Raw genomic sequence first — 13,448 nt, 5'->3', positions numbered from 1 at the left:
TATTGTTACCATTTGCTTGACTGGTAACAGATGTTCATGACAGAGATAATTTTTTTGAAAATGTTTGCTGTTTCCTTTTTCAGATCTAATATACGAGGGAAGGATGCTATTAATATTCTGATCAGGCAGTATGCTTCTCATGAATCCATTTTTCTCAGTTTTTGGGTGCTGATTCTTACGTATTTTCACAGCATTACCAATTTAAAAGTATTTTCCATGCAAATTATTTCAAAATCAAGAATAATCCAAAAAAGTAAGTAAGTGCTACATTCCATTCAGCAACAAGAAAAGGCGACCTGTGATTTTTCAGACTGTCAAGGACACAGCAGTTCCACTGAGAGTGATCTTTTCTCTCTTATCCCTGTAGAAAACCCTACACCTGTGCTAGAAGTCTGAGATCTCGGCTAATGAAGTAGAAGCTATTTATAACTCTTCAAATCTCCAACAGGTTTTGATGAAGAACAGTCGGTCCTGAAAGCACAAACAGTTTCTCAGACTGGAACTTCAGACCAGCGCACAAAAGACAAGCAGGCCTTTCTTGTCTTCTCTTCACATCAGATGTTGTCTGCCAGGAGACGGTTTCATTTTTTCACTTCAAAAAGGGAGGAATCTGAACCATATTGACAAGTGAAAACTAAGTAATAATTGCATCGAGTTACTCCCGATGGTGTTTCTGTGGCCTAACAACTCATGCTCGGCTGGTGTACCTGCTGTTGGCTTACAGTGGAAGGTGCTATGTGAAGTCATACCACTCCTGCGGCACTCAGTTACCACAGCTCAGTTCATCACAGTATGCTCTTTGAAACACAGTAGTTTGGCTAGATCCTGAGTCCTATACCTTTATGCTTCAGTCAGTTTTCCTCCCATTTGGGGGATCTGTAATAAGTGGCAGGTTTAAAGGAGATTTGGGCTCAATAGTCCTAATGTGTAATGGTGTGGCCTACATTCTCTGTCAAAGAGTAGATTGCCCTGGTTCTGGGGAAGTTCCCTATGTGGGCATGCTCATCTCTTTTACTTTGTCAGCTATCAATAATTTCAGTTAAGTAAATTGATTAAGTGACTCAACAAACAAAAATGCAATCTTCCAGCTGTGGAATGAAGGCTTTTGACTGATGCTGGGGGACAAGTTAGATTATTGCTATCAGAATTCCCTAAGGGGTCTAGATCTCAGCAGTCCAGGCCTGTTCAGCTTTCCTGTGGACAAACTTACTGTGGGGGAAAGAGTAGAGAGAGAAGGGAAGCAGTGAGGAAGAATTAGCAGCTGGAATGAGCCATTCTCTTAGGTAGTTATCAGAAAGTAGGTAGGAATCTAGTGTGTCTGAAAGGAAGATTCTTGATAATTATATCTTGTTGGAAGTGGAAGATTGGAGCTTTCATTCTCTCTCCAAAATAGGAATAGAATATGGGATAATTTCCTGTGCTTCTAGTTATGACAATTTGTTTGCAATTTTCCTTAAATAAAATTGAAAACAAAAAAGGATCTTTGCAATTTCTCCGGCTGTGTGCACAGCTCTGCAGAAACATGCAGTTGTCTTAGTTTTTCCTCCAAACAAAATAGTCCATGTATCCACTTCAGCAGCTCTGCTCATAGCACACTGTGGCACCAGCCTATTTTAGTGCTGCAGAAGGACTGAAAGGGTCTATTTTAAAGGGCAGAAACTTCAAGACTCAGCCATGCTTTTACTGAGTCTTTGATTTAAAATGAGGGAGAAAGAACTACTGTACAAGCATGAAAATGGATAGCCAGAAACAGCCACCTGCTAGAGAAAGAGAGAATCTACTTATCCCACATGATGGTAGCAGCAGCTATACGGCTATGTGTATTCCACATGTACAGTGCCAATGGGCAGTCTATGACCCCTACAATACATCTGTCCCATATTCCCTGATTGAAGAGAGGACAGAAGGCTCAGTAGTAAGAAGCTTATTTTAGCTGACTGGGTTACTGGAACACAGACGTAATTGACAGTTTTGCTGATAAAGCAAACTTAAATTTATTATTTGGCTTATGCAATCAGAAAAACAAGAAAAAGCAATGAAAAATGAGAAGTAGCCAAGTAGACTCTGTCTCATGACAAGCTGAAATGTGTCATGCTAATTATATATGGTGGCTCTAACATTTTGCATTAAAGGACTTTGTTCTGTTGCTCAGTTAAGCCTGTAAAACCCTTCTGTACAGTCACAGAAGCAGGGATGGGGCTCATCCGAGATCATGTAACCTGGGACTTGATAAAAGTAGGCATTCTCATGGGGATCAGGACCAGTCCTGCTCATACTAACTACTTGTGTGCTCCCCTCTCCAGTTCTGCTGACGTGGGTAAGCTTCTTAACTCAGGCACAGCACCACATCAAATTCGCTCTGAACATCATCACTGTACTGAGTTCAAACTGACAGACTGTCTCAGAACCTGAGACTACAAGACTCTGCCAGAACTACCATTATTCCAGCAGTATCAACTCTGAATTGGTGCAAATTTGACCCAAGCCACTCAGATGTGAATTGGCACTGCACAGAAGGCAATAGGAATAAGAGACACATCCACAGCAAGTCTGCATGCAGCCAGGTCACATTTACAAGTGTTACTGGTGTGGCATCTGTGTTAGATGAAAGCTGATGAAATGCTTCTACTGCACCTGCACTGATACAAGCCAAAACCAACCAGCTGTGCAGAGAGCCATCTCTATTGTCTCACAGAGTTAATCTGCAACCTGGATAAACAGCCCATGGATAATTGAGAGTGAAACACATGATATATCAGCATTCTCTTGGCACATTTGTGTACTGACACATCATTTATTTCTCATAGATTATGCATAAAAAGCTGAAAACAGAAATTCCAACATTCACAGAGAAATAGGAGAGAATTTTTGTACAGTTTTACCTGTATATACCAAAATATCTGATTAAAGATATCTTTTCTAAGGAAAGTTCCCCCGTATTATAGAACTGATTTTGAGTCCATGTAGTTACTATCTTCTATTTTGAATGTAATGTAAATAAGAGAGCAAATAAATTATGAGTGATTTGAATGTTGATGAAAACCTGTTCAATACAGCACAAGAAGTTTCTGGAATTCACCTCTACTGGTTCCATACATATACTTCAAGAATTTTGAAGATGTGTATCCCTGTACAATCAGAAACAGTATTAGACTTGCTAGTTTCAATTACTTTCTCAAGTCTGAATTGACTCACCTGCAGTGAGTCACCCTGTTTTATTCAAGTTGTAGGGACTTCAGAGCTTCTCTCTCCAGAACAGTCTTATATCATTGATGTCTTAAAGATGTCTACGGGTTCCTAATGTTTAGAACCGTCTTAGTGGGAATGTTGATTCAGCTCAGTAGTGGGCTAAAACCAATTTGCCCCTCTGGTTCTCCTTCAGCTACCCATGTTATTGCAATGACCTCCACTTTATGAGAAAAGAAATAAATAACCAAGTCCTCTTAATGTCCTATTGGTATAACAAGGTAGAAAAGTTTTCATGGATCAGGAGTCTAAATTCTATAGAAGTTCTCATGCCTAATCCTTTATATTGCTTGTCACCTTGTCTAGCTCGGACACCTTACTCAGGTGATCTGAAACATTCTTCTACTGACAAGATATAGGTAGAACTTGTGCTGTATAAATATATCCATAAGCACCAGATACACAAGTGTATTTCAGGATCTAACCTCCCACTGATTTCAACAGATCCGGTATTTGCTTCCCATTTAGAGAATTAGTCACCTACATATTAAGCAGCATCATATTAATGGTCACATTTTCCCTCTGTCTTCAGCAGATTCCTACATCTGCAAGCACAGTAAGTTAGAAACACAAGCCAGCTATTCCAATTCAATCTTGATTTATACTGGTTGATGGTCTTCTCTTTACGCTGTCTACCTTCCCTTATATTAAGTAGATAACACATTTTCTTTTTTCTAGTATCAGATAACAGTTGTAAAACAAATAATGTAAATTAATTAAAAGACAGTAAGCTGTAAAAGCAAAAATCCTATTCAGTATGCTGGGGAATCTTTGGTCTATGAAGGTGAGGGTTTAAACGGGAAATAATACTCTATTTTTGTTTATCTTCAAAGATAGAAGAATGCATGAGAAGAGAATAAACAGTGACACCAAACTGAAATTGCAGAATCATGCTTTGAGTCAGCACTGAGTAACAATGGGCATAACAGTTTTTTAAAGACCAAGCAAGAGGCAAGATAAGAAGTTCTGTTTCTTTGCCAGAAGAACTCGGTAAAATTAGTTGATTTTCAGAGGAACAAGAATGCTAAGGCATCCATTAAGAAACATCCTACAGCTGCAGGCAGAGGAGGATGCAAACAAACAGGCAGCACCATGTGTAAAATTTTTGGCAACTGACAGTGTCCCAAGGATCCCAAAAATCGTTAATGTCTGGCTAGGCTATGGCCTGGTTTATTTGATTTGTCACCTGTTACATCTTGGGATACAGTCAGCACTTGCTGCATTTGTGGCCTTTTAATAGACTTTCTAGTGCATACAAGCAATATGAGGCATCTTATCTCCCCTGCTCTGGAAGGCTGAGAAGGTTCCATCAATTTATTTCCAGTCAAAGCTGCATATGACCACAGAAAAACTGCACAGAAAGATCTGCAGCCATTGACTGGTATGAGAGATAGGAGTGCAACACATTTGGAATACATATTCATAATACAGCTGATTTTGCTGAGAGGAGAGTGTATCTTTCTTTAGCTTTGCCTGTCCTTTCATTGTTCTACAAATCCCAATCTCTTCTTATTTTTTAACCACCAAAAGCTGCAAGAATTCTAAATCTTATTTTCATAGTAAAAGTAATACCTGAAGTAGGCAAACAGTGGTTCACAGATGATGAATCCAATTTTGCATTAGCCTGTCAGACTGAAAATAATAGGGATTAGGGATTACAGGTTGAAATACAAATGTCATGTGTATTTACAGTCTTTAATATGTCCAATCTAGTATGTCTGGGAGAAAAAGTATTAGTATGCATGGCTACTTACCCAGTTCTCCTGCTACCCATATCTACTGGTATAAACCTGCATCTACACAATTAGAATAGTTCTCTAGGATGAGTACATGGTGTATTGAATAGTTGGAGCATTTCCTTGGACAACTCAGATAAACCTGTTTTTCTTCAGAAGTGTTGTTTTTTTAATTCTTTTTTCTTTTTCTTTTTTCCTGTGCTGTCAACACGGTTCATTTTATTAGCTTAGCTTGTACACTTGCTATAGATGACAGACATCCATAGCCTGCTAAGGACTGTAAATGTGTTATTTTTTATGCAGCATCTCTGCCATGATCTTTGGCTCTAGAAACAAGATCACATGTAGGAACAGCTGTTGTTTCCATACCAGTCATAAGTTCTGATAAGATTGTTCTTAGTTACACTTATCTCAGTGCTAACTTTTGCTGAACAATAGTTCTAGGTTGGAAATTCCAGTCTATTTCTGCTACATATCTCTTTTCTTTTGGTAGCTGTGCCTAAAATGTCCACACAATATCCATTGTCACTGCACTTCCATCTTAACTGAAGACTTTACGCCTAATACACAACAGTTAACATGGCAAGTTCTTGTTGTCCCATCGTATGGTCTCAGTGAGTTTCCTCACAATCTTTTTCATATTATTCATTACAGATCTCAAGCTCAGTCTAATATCTTAGTAAGTGTTCCATTATTTTCTCAGAAATGTGATGAAGTCTTCAGTAATAACATTCTTCTTCAATTTAATTTAATTTCTGTAATATCTACCTGAAAACACTTTTCTTGTGTTTCAGACTGATATGGAGGAGAGTACCATATGTATTTCTGTAAGGGGTCAGAGCTGACCTCCTTTGCCTGAGTTAATCAAGAACCATTAGGACATGCAGTGCATTAAAGGCTGCTGTTGCCAGAGGTGAGGCTGCCTTCAAACTGTATTTTTCCCACTCCACTGGAATTCATTGTATGCAGATGAAGGTGGAAGCTAAGGTAAATCTCTTTTTTTTTCCGGATAGTTTCCACTTACAATAAAAGCAGCTTGTCTAGAGGTTCATTTGTTTTCAATTTTAGTAGAAATGATTTTATCTCCTTGAAGCACAAGAATGGCAAAGAAAACAAATTCTTTTTCCATTTCACAAAATTCTGTAATTGAACACATTTGCCACTGCAATGACTAGAGGCAGAACATTTCAATCTGGCTTGTGGCTAGCTCTGGTTGAAAAAGTATCCTTGAACATTTCTGTAAATACCAGAATTAAATCTGATTGGGTTACAAGCTTCTGAAATTAATATTTAATTAAGTCAAATTATAGTTCACTGCAGAATTGTTATCATTACATGAAGTGCTTCATGGGCATATATGGTTAACCCAGCTGCCTTGTGACAGATGGAGTGAAAATGTATAGCGAGCGGGTCATAAGAGCACAGTCAATAAAATAATACATTTTTCTTTTATTTTTTACTCCCAGGACCCTGTTCTGCAAACACATTATATCCTAACTGCCTGACAGAGGATGGTATCAATCTGTGTGTTAGTGCTTATTGATTAGCTTTGCTAGGATACGTGCTGCCAGCTATAATAATCAGGAACGTTTCAAGTGAAATTGATCACATAGTCCTAAAAGTGAGATCATTTTTTTGTGGGAAGTCCTCATGCAACCATCTGATTTAAAACTTTCTAGTTTTGAAATCAATATTCTCAGGCCGCAGCCAAAAGAGAATGTTTCTAATGGATTTTTTAAAGTCAGTGGTTACTAAGTACCAACATTGACATGGTACAAGTGAATTTGAGGCCATGCTGACTGTGCTTATTTTGGTGTCTCTACAGAAAGATATGTAAGATTCAATAGGTTTACCTACATAACCAAATAATTTATCATGATAGAAGCAGGTGATCAAAATTGTTTCACTGCTGCAAACCAAAATGATAATGTAAGTACAGAAAACTGGTCTTTATTCTCTGCTTCATTTTCTTTTATATCATTAAGCATAAAAAGAATGAAGAAAGGAATATGTATATGCCACACTACAGAGTGAAGAGAAGGTCTGTGAATAAGTCTTATACAAAGGAGGAGTAAAAAAATCCACATTTTCCCCTCTCAGAATCATAGGAAAAAAAATCTAAAGGTTTAACCAGAAAGATCATATACCTACAAAACATGCAGCAGCTCCTGCTCAGTGCCACATAGCACTGCATCATGAATAGTAAACACTGTTTGGTGTTGCTGGCTACATTATAAATGCCCAGAAAGGGAAATAGAATGACAGCTAGCATCTTTTTCTTACTTATTCTTCTATCTTTGAAGTTTGATTACCTCCAAAAGGAAAATTTCTTCCAGCAAAATTTCGATTAGACACGTGATCAGCAGCAGAAAAATAATGTCTGAATGCTCTATCAACAAATACAAAGACAAAGCTGCAGTATACAGCGAACTGGAAACAGAGTAATGAATGGACAACGGGGCATTAGTGAATATGCCCGGTTACAGCTCTTCCATAGCATAGCAGGAGATTTCAAAACAAAACAGCAAACAAGCAGAGGCTGATTAAAATTATATGATGGTACCTTCACAATTCCACCTGGAAACTGCAAATTCTGAAGAGAACTATAAATTCAGTCCAAGGTTCTTGATTCAATTAACTCTGGGAAAACACGATGAATTTCTCGCATTCCTCTGTGGCAAAGGGTGTAACATTCAGCTAGGAATAAAAGGGGTTACAGTCCAAGAGGCTAATCACATAATAAATGAGATGAGACATCATTTATTTGGAGACATACAAACATCTTCCATAAGCTGTCTGAATGTGATTGAGGATCAGCCAGAATAGTCCAGTGAAAGGGAACTGGCACTTCCCTGCTGGGGCTATCAGCGGGGATTGCTTGTTTGGAACACCACTGGCCATGGCTGCACTGATTGGAGTCCTTTGAAATGGCCTACACTAGGGAGACAAGCAGTTCCAAAGCTTGATGTTATAGTAGTAGTACAGAAAGTGCTGTGGAAATACAGGAATTAGTGAGCATATTGACTCTATGAGGTATAAACATTTCATACCATAAAGAAAAAGAAAATTATATCCTGGCAATATGTTGCATCATTGTTGTAGCAAGTTGAATGTAAAGGCTGGAAAGTCTTCTGGACATATTTTACCTGGAAATAGATAAAAACAATTCAGCAGCCACAGCGCTGTCTCATACCTATGATTCTATTACAAGAAAAAAGATACATGAATAATAAAGTGAGTGGAAAAAGGAGGTATTGTTGCTAAACTTAGCTAAAATGCAATAGCTAAACTGCATATTTACATATATTTAAGCATTGTTCTCATGTGCCTTCAGCTAGAAGTGGGAATTTAGAAGTGGGTGACTTTGAAATGATCTTCTTTCCCTGTAGTTTTGTTGCCAAAAACAAGAATTAGAAAAAAAGAATGAGTACTTTCTCTTAACTTGTGTAGCACTGGGTAGTTCGAGGTGTTTGGGTGCATGATTTGTGATCAGTTTACTAAGGAAAAATAGCGGTTTCACCAATAATGACTACTACAATTCATAGAAATCCAAACGGATGCAAAGCATTCCACCGTATTAACACAGAGACAACTTCAAGGAAACAGCAACAGATGCAGTGACACCCAACATTATGCTCAGCAACACCAGGGAAATAAATAGAAGTATTCCCAGCAGAACTGCAAGTGACAGCAGTTCTGGGGACATTTGAGAAGAGATTCAGCTCATCTGACTTCAGGAGTTTCTAGAATGCACACTTGACCTGTTTTGGATTTCTATATTAGGGTGAGATGAATCACACATTGAAAGTGTGTTTCTCACCAGACATTAAAAGAGCTGGGTGAGTGACTCAGAGGATTAGACAAGGTGAATCCCACTCTGCTGTCCTCCCAGGCACTCTGACCTGATGCAAAGAGTGAAAGCAACAAGGTAGGTGCTCGTGCTTGCAAAAGCATGGGAAAACCTGGTCTTCCACCTCTGGTGAAAAGTTTGAGAGGAAACTGTACAAGAGAAAATTAGCAAATGACTTTAGTTGTTATTTATCTGGAGAGGCTGAAGAATTAAATATCGCTGCTCTTCTGGGAATACAGACATCACAGAGATACCCAGTGTATCCCAAAGAGCAGTTTTGGGTGATAAATTTCAGTGACATTTGTAAGATGCATCAGGAAATGGAAATTCTAGCACATCACCACGGCGATACAGCCTGTTAACTGGTAAAAGGAAATCAGTGATTAATATTGCTAATGCTCAGTGCCAGTGAGAAAAGAAAGAAAAGAATGGGAATCTGTGCAGTGATCCAGTCAGCACAGCAGAAGAGATACGTTCACCTTACTGACTGTTATGTCAGCAATTTGAATGAATGCTGATTAATACAAACAGCAATGGTGAAATGAGGAACATACATGCCTGCACCAAATACAATCTGCAAGCAGACTTAAGTAGCTCAGCCTGTCTTCTGGGAGTAGGCTGTGCACTAAGAAGCAAGCTGCATGTTTTGGACAATGGTGAAATTCAGCAGGGTGGTAGGTGGAAATGCATTAAAGCTGAAGACACTTTTTTTCACTCGAAGCACAAGCTATTTTTATCTATGTGAAGTTTGATGAAAGATTCATTCCGCTAAAATTTGATCAGCAGGATGCAGAAGGAACACTGAATGCTGAGTGGCTGATACTGAATGGAGCCTAGCATCAAACTGCCTTCAAAGTATACACAAGACTTATTGTATAATACAAAGCCTGGATAAACAACTCTCTCCAAACTAGAGGAAAATGCCTCTCAGCTTTGATTCATTTTCCTTGTCACATTCAGCTGCACTAGGCTGGACTGGTGACCTCCCCCACAGCTGGAGCAGTAACTTCTTCAGCTGCCACAGCATAATCCACCAGGGATCATCAATCAGATGTTTTCACTGCTACAGTTCTTAGCCAGTGAGGTAATTTAAACTGCCCTTGATGTTAAGTTACATCACTATACCAGACTGAACTGTAATAGCTAATGAGAAGACTACCTGCGTTCATCAATAACAAACAGTAACCATTCTGCCCATTCTGGCAAACCATCTCCAATAAAAGAATGGGCTGGACATTTTGGTGAATATCCTCTACAAACACCGAATGTAAAATCCAGGATTGTGAATGGAGTTCCTCAGTTGTCAATAAAATAAAGTTACTGTTATGTCTAAGGTGGTCTTGTTTTTATGAGGTGTAACAGAATGTTAAGTAAGAAGTTTATGATAACCCTTCTTAATTTTGTTATCTCAAGCTGCACAATGAAAGAGACATTACAACTGACAACTTCTCAAGACATCATTATGTCATGCCTGTGCAAGACACTGCTAAGCAGCAAAGAAGATTAGTTCCCAAGAGTAGAAGCTTCTCTGAATCTTAAGCAAAACTTGCTCCAGCTCTCATGTGAGTATCTAGAAAACAGCATCATGGTTTAAGAACTTATGAACTGTATCTGACCCATGACAAACACCGGATCCAAAGTGTTAAACCATAGTGCTTTATCAAGAGGAAAAGAATAGTGTAATAAACATTACGTTGGAAACACCGAGTAATAAATCATGAGTAAATGAGTCTACAGAACCTGAAGTGGAAGATGAAGATACATGGTTGTGTGGACACAAATACATATCATTACTCACATCTCCCACACTGTATTAGGCAGCGTTCCCAGAGCTACAGTCCCACTAAAATAGTGACCTGGCCTCCTTGTTTGCTTATATCTGAACATCCCCAAGGCTCCCTGTCAATGATGTGACCCACCTCTCACCACTATCTGTATGAGGATGGGCAACTCTCACAGCTTCTTCCCCACCCCTCCTCACAGAGCGGCCTCAGAAAAGTCCAAATGGAGGGCAGATCCTACAAAACATTCAGACCCGAGTAGTCTATATGCCATATGGTGTTACTGATAAGTCTAATACAAGGCAAGGAGGTCCTTATTTGTTAGTCTGTTTTAGGCTGCTGCTGACTGGCCTCATCCGCTTGCTGCTGCTGTGCAGATCTGCCTGCTCTTGCCACCCCATTTGCTACCCACTAACCTGTACATTGTAAATCTTTATGGCTTTCAAGCATAAAGAAGATTATAGTATTTCCTAACACAGCAATTTACTTTTCCATGTTATGAACCTGTCACATTACCTTCTGTATTTTCCTTTATATCCTAGGTACATGCACACATTTTACACACCCTGGCTTGGAGACCTTTCTGCAACCAGCTGCTTTCGTGGCCTTCCAGTTGCTTGCTACTTCAAGTACATTAGAGAAAATGCTGACATTTGCTCCTGACATTCCATAACAAATTACACCCATTTGTATGAAGGGCTTCCTGTCAGTAGAGGACTCCAATATAGTATGCTTGTTCCATTTCTTTAACTTACATCTGGCAGAAGATCATCTCCTCTACTGTTCATCAAGACTTCTCAGGGATTTTCAAACCACTCCTTTCCTCATCCACCCACAAAAGCCGGCTGATAACAGCTTACGTACATAAATTAATTCCATATAAATGAACCCTCTGTCTGCAAGAGCACTGTAAATACAGAGAAAATAAACCAAACAGCCTAAGGTGGCTCATTCCTCTTATGTGCAGGAATGTATACACTGGGCCTTGGTGGTTCATCCTGGTTAGCTGTAGTGGCTGACTGTCAGATGAAAAATTCTTTGCTTAGAACTGTGATTGTACTTGTGAAGTTACCTTAAAGCTCATCGTGCTCACCAAAGACACCCTTAATGATCAGCAAGTTACAAGAAATCTTATTATCTGTGTTATAATGTGACATAGACAGTGGTATGTGCAATATTGCCTTGACATACTGAAGTCTTTGCTTTCACTGTATTTGATCACATTGTTCATAACTAAAGATGCCTGTTAAATAAAGATTAAAGTGACCCCTTTATGGTGTCACACTTCACTCTTGTCTCAACATGGGGATAATAGGTAGAAGGAATTTGTTCACCATTTCAGTCAGCTCAGAGTGTAATTCAGATCAGAAATGGTCTCCAAGGCCCTATGAATATTCATATATTTCTCTACTAAGTAGATAAGGTACAATGCAACCTTGTTTTCTTAATATTCCCTAGGCCAGGAAGGGTGAACCCAGGCCAAAATCTAACTCCTTAGTGCTGCCTTGGGCAGAACATATTTGCCTCACTTCATCTGCCACACCTGTGCAAACTGAAACTAAAAACTTTCCCAATCTTACAAGTTACATGCCAAAAACTTCACCAAAATGACACACCAACCAAACTTCATCAAGATAAACACCACCAGAAGTGTCATATACAAACCACTCCTTCACAATTTGCCTGGGCTGGACATGCAGCTGAGTCCCAGAACAACCCAGTACCTCAGTTTCCATGGTTCCTTGAACTCCATTCCACTCAGAGACAGAGATGTGGATTACACAAGTACAGCCTTTGGTCACAAAGGCACATGCTCAGCTTGGAAATCACACTGGAGCTCTTTGTAAGTCACATGTGGCCCTGGAGGCTGTGTGGCCTTGTGATATTCTATACATGCAGTGGCTGTGATTGACATAGAGAAATAAAGTAAAAACACATTTATTACACTTTCTGTCTTTTTCCGTTCCCAGATGAGAAAGAAGCATCTTTGGCTGTAGCTCAACAGCAGTAAAACTGTTCAACTTCCAACCTCACTAAAATGTACTGTCAAAGTGGTATTAAATAAATAGTGAATGCCTGAGCCTGTGAGAGGAAACAAAAAGTAGTTCATAGATACATGAGTGACTTTATTGACAACTCTGGGATATGCAATACCCTGACTCTCAGGCCTTAGGAGAGATAAATAGGCAGTCAGAGTGTACTGCTTGGGCATGAAAGAATAAAGATCACGCCTGGGCTGAGGATGCTTTTTCATCTCAGTGAAACAAGTGCCAGCTGATCTGCAGAATCAGAAAGTGAAATCAAACATGAGAATCAGAAATGAGTCTGGCCCTGCAAAGAGGTCCAATAGCTCAAGAAAAAAAAAAAAAAAATGAAAGATTTAGCCCTAGAAATTTCTTTAAAGTGAAAATGAGTTGTGGCATGCCCAAAGGAACTGTCAAAACTCAATGCTAAAATCGATGTCCTTTACGTATACTTTAACACCTGTATCAGTTTTAAGCCGGGACCTTCACCCTAGTGCTATGACCTCTATCTCCCGTGTTCCTGCACAACTCCACAGAATCCCTGCCCTGTTTTCCCTTCTCTTCCTATCTTTCATACAGCTACCCCATCCTCCCAGTTCTCTATTGCCCCACACCTTTATCTGGAGGATGCAGGAATTGCAATATATCAACTTTCTATTGCCTTCTTCTGTGCCAGGTGTTGCAGGTCAGCTGATGGATGGGCAGAGAAGAAAGGAACCTTGTGTAGGAGCTCATTCCTCATTGATCAGAGCAAGCCAGCATACCAAATATCTCCCTGGGGCTGCAGAAAGAAGGATGAAAGCACAAGGAA

The 13,448-nt window shown here is 39.3% G+C and overlaps 1 long non-coding RNA gene across 1 annotated transcript; it reads left to right on the top strand.

Moving 5' to 3' along the window:
• Positions 1-8,802: 8,802 nt before the first annotated feature.
• LOC107308552 (uncharacterized) lies at positions 8,803-12,886 on the top strand. The gene is made up of 3 exons (XR_001552851.3): positions 8,803-8,910; positions 10,246-10,394; positions 11,156-12,886. It is a non-coding gene; the product is annotated as an uncharacterized LOC107308552 (long non-coding RNA).
• The last annotated feature ends 562 nt before the right edge of the window (positions 12,887-13,448 follow it).

Source organism: Coturnix japonica, chromosome 1, assembly GCF_054131305.1.
Source record: "Coturnix japonica strain WE chromosome 1, WE-NBRP24, whole genome shotgun sequence".
In the NCBI taxonomy this organism is placed as follows: domain Eukaryota; kingdom Metazoa; phylum Chordata; class Aves; order Galliformes; family Phasianidae; genus Coturnix; species Coturnix japonica.
This window is presented reverse-complemented; position numbering and strand designations above follow the sequence as displayed.